Source organism: Juglans regia, chromosome 6 (genome assembly GCF_001411555.2).
Source record: "Juglans regia cultivar Chandler chromosome 6, Walnut 2.0, whole genome shotgun sequence".
NCBI classification, from domain to species: domain Eukaryota; kingdom Viridiplantae; phylum Streptophyta; class Magnoliopsida; order Fagales; family Juglandaceae; genus Juglans; species Juglans regia.
Window position 1 is genome coordinate 9,144,830 of NC_049906.1, and position 4,482 is coordinate 9,149,311.

Below are 4,482 nucleotides of genomic sequence, written 5' to 3' on the forward strand. Positions count from 1 at the left end.
CTAATCTTCTCCATAAACTCTAATACTGATCCTCAGCTGAACCATCAATGTCATCTGAAATATTATGAAGATTAATTGGGTGAGTTATCAACAACTCAGCAAGCAGAGAGCATATACTAGCATGTAAACATGAGCATTTATAACATTTGATAAGCAGAACAAAACATTTACTTTCAGAATGCAGAAACAAAACTTTGTACAAAAACATTAGAGCGAAATTTTTTAGAAAAACAAACTTGTTCTCAAAAAAGAAAGTCCTTTGGCAAATTCAACTGAAACATTATAATCATATCATCGTTTAGTATCACATCGGGACAATACCATGTTTAACCCCCGTGGTAGGGTTATAAACCACCATTATACCCGTGGCTGGGCCATATTCCATGTTTCACCCCCGTGGTAGGGTTATAAACCACCATTATACCCTTGGCTAGGCCGTATACCATGTTTCACCCCCGTAGTAGGATTATAAACCACCATTATATCCGTGGCTGGGCCTTAATAGAAACATAATAGATTTGATCGGAATCCGATTACAATCATATACAGAATCAGAACTTCATGCCAAAGTTTTCAGATGACTCATCATATCAAAACAAAATACTTAATTGCTTTAGATCGCTTCACATGTTCGACTAAACAGAATCAAAATATTTTCATTGACTCATAACAAAACTTTTAGATTTCCATATTCGCTCTTTTGCATAGTTCAGAAATAAAGTGCACAAAACTAGCTCATATCTACACCAGTCATGACAAAAAAACACTTTCTCTTATGTTGAATTTATGCATATGCAGAATAAACATTTGAGGTTCTTTTCAGATCATTTATTTTCAAAAAAGCAAACACGTTTATTCCCAAAGTCAACCTCATTTTATTTCTTTTATGCAAAACTAGTATATGAACCCCGCTTACCTGACTTCTTCGTATTATCAACACCTTGAGTCGGAACTCTAGTAGTAACACCACCTAAACAAAACATATATCCAATATTTAATAACCAATCTAGTAAGCTACTATTTATTGAGTAATAAATCAAAACAGTCCTTTCACAACTCAATAACTATCATAACAATTAAACTCGAACAACTCTCTTCAAACCATACGCATTTAAAACCTAAAACAGCCGCCTTTTATTAACGCCAAACCAACCATAATCACTTCCAAAACCAACAACAACAACTCCAATGATTAAAACACAATCCAAATCAAACTTCACCTCCCACCTTCGAATGAAAAACTTAAGTGCAAGCATCAATACTCTAGTCATTCAACAATTCAAAACTTGCATAAAAGTTCAATACAACTAGCACAAAACACCCATCATTTTACACCAAATAGTCTCAAATAATAATCCAAAACAGCCTCACAAATCATCCAAAATCATACTCCTCAACATCCATAATTCCAACACACTCCACAAATCCAACAAATAAAACATCAACCCAAAAATAAATGTCACAAAATCTTCTACTGAAAATGCTAGTGGTCTGCGCAAAGAGGGATTAATGTCTAAGTGTATGCATGGCCAACCAAAGCAACGTGTGTGTGCGCGATAGACAAACTGAAGGAAAGAAATAAGAGGGTCTATGGAATGTGTAACAGCAAGTATAGGATTAAGAGAAACAAAACTCAATGAAAGGGGTGGAAGTTACCGAAATGAAAGTGAAGACCCAGAGGAAGGATTCAAACAAGGCTCCAAGGTTTTCAAGACCCACGAAAATGCTACACAAACCGAATCCCAAAGGAAGAAAATTTACAAAGTCATCTAAGAGGCACAAAGAAGCAATGGAAGGGAGGAGAATAACTCACTACCGTGCAACCAAGTCAGCGGCGAGAGGCTTGAAGACCCACGGAAATAGCAGCGCCAACCGAAATCTGTGTAGAGGAAAAAGAATCTGGGTGTTGCAAATGTGATGCGGGAAGGAATTTCTGTGAATGAAATTGCATAAACCGAAACAACGTGGGGACGAGGCATGCAAGATGGAGAAGTTTTCGGAAGCAGAGCAGTTGGGAAGGAAAAGAGAAGAAGAAAAGAAAGGAGAAGAAACCGACAGAAAGAAAGGAAAATTCAAATGAGAATAAGTTACTTACCAAAACGATGCCGTCCGAGTCCCTCAACAAGTGAACGTGGGTTGGCTTCATGCATCCGGTTGCCTTCCAAAAGGGCTGGGCCTAGAGCCAGGGTATTACAAAGGATCTGTGGGACGCACTTGAGGCTAAGTATCTTTTAGAAGATGCTACAAGTTAGAAATTTCTGGCTACCAAATTTTTCAGTTATAAAATGGTAGATTCTAGGCCTGTTGTTGAATAATTCAATGAGATTTTGCATATTCTTAATCAATTCTCTCAACATGAGATGAAAATGGATGAATCGATATCAGTTTCATCCATTATTGGTAAACTTCCTCAATCATGGAAAAACTATAAAAGAAGTTTGAAACATAGAAGGGAGAAAATGTCTCTAGAAGATTTAGGCCAACATCTTCATATAGAAGAAGAGATTAGGCTTAGAGACATTAATGAAAAGCATGACTCTTTGACTTCTAACATGCACATGGTAAAGGAAGGAAAAACCCACAAATCTGGACAACCCAATGAATCCAGATATGAAAATTGGAAGAGAAAGAATAATTTTGGAAGAAAACAAAGTCACTTCCAAAATGAGAATCAGAAGAATCTGGGAGTAAGTTGCTTCCATTGTGGCAAACAATGACAGTACAAAAGAGACTGTCATTTTCTTAAAAAGGAAAGACGGGACTCTGGTTCTACAGAGAATTATGAGGCCATGATTTCTGAGACTAATACTCTTGAAGGAGATAACTCTTGGTGGATTGACTCAGGAGCAAAAAGGCATGTCTGTAAAGACAGGAGCCTATTCAAGAGGCACGAGCCGATGGAAGATGGCCATGTTTTGTACATGGGGAACTCGTCCACTGCTGTAGTTAAAGGCAAAGGGACCATAAAAATGGAGTTTACCTCCGGAAAAGTTCTTACTCTCAAAGATGTGTATCATGTACAAGAAGTTAGAAAGAATCTTGCATCTGGTAGTCTTCTGAATAAGTTTGGGTTTAAATTGGTTTTTGAGTCAGAAAAATTTGTACTGACCAAAAATGGTAATTTCATGGGGAAGGAATATATGAGTGAAGGCATGTTCAAACTTGATATTAATAATTAAGTTAATATTTTGTTTAATTTATATTGTTAATATGACATTATTTTGTAGAAGATATTAATGTACTAGATGCCTATAAATGATATGTTTTAATTTATGAATATGCATGGAAACAAATAAAAAATGCGACTTCTGTATATGATTTTCTATATATTGCTACGTTTATATAATGCATTCAAAGAACCAAGTTAATTGAATAGTTGTACAAAGTATTTTATGGTATTTAAGAAATATCATAGATTATGGTATTGAGTACAACGGATTTCCTTCGGTTATAGAAGGAGGTTTCCTTCGGTTGTAGAAGGAATATAGATGCCAGTTGGGAATTGAGCATGATGATCACAAATCAACTAGTGGGTGAATATTTACACTTGGTGGAGGAGTAATATCCTGAAATCAACGAAGCAAGCATGCATAACTTACTCAACCATGACGACTAAGTTATATCATTGGCTTCTTGAAACAAAGAGGTAGAGTGGCTAAAAAATTATTGATAGAGATCTCGGATTTGACAAAAATAATGCCACCAATGTCTTTGCATTGTGATAGTCAGACTATATTGTCACGGGCCTAAGCCATGTATATAATGGCTAGTCTAGGCATATTAAGGCAATTACTCACAAATAGAGTAGTTACGATTGATTTTACGAGATATTGCCGGAATTGGCATATCCATTAACTAAAGAACTTGCAAGTGATTTGATGTGGGGCATCAAAGGGATGGGTTTAAAGCCAAAACAATAAAATCACCAATAATGGAAACTTGACTCAACTCTTGAAAATATCAAGACTTGAGTTCAATGAGCAAAGTACATTATATGTTCGTGATTTGCAAGCACTGTGATATTAAAATTAGTTCTCGAACTAATTTATCATCCCAAGGTTTGAGGTGCTTGGTACTGTAATGAAAAGGAGAGGCTGAGCAATAAGCTCTTAATAGACTTATAACATAGTTATGTTAAAGTGTTTAGTTATAGGACATTTTTGATAACTCTACCTATATGAGTGTCGGGGGTGGTGCCGCCTCCTATGCGAATTAGGCTTTGTCACTAGAGCGCTCATGAAACCAGGATATAGACACAAGGCCAATCCACGTGTCAGCTTTTATGAACTACCCAAAGAGAAGATAATTTATATGTGAGATATATCCAGCTAATCGTATAGAATCACTAGTTCAAAGCATTGTCTACTCTGCCATTCTGGTTAGCTTTGATGTGTTTTCACTATGTGAAGGTTCAAGTCCAAAAGACACCTTCATTTTTGTATAAATTTTCCTATTCTAACCAGGATGTATTTTGAAAATGGT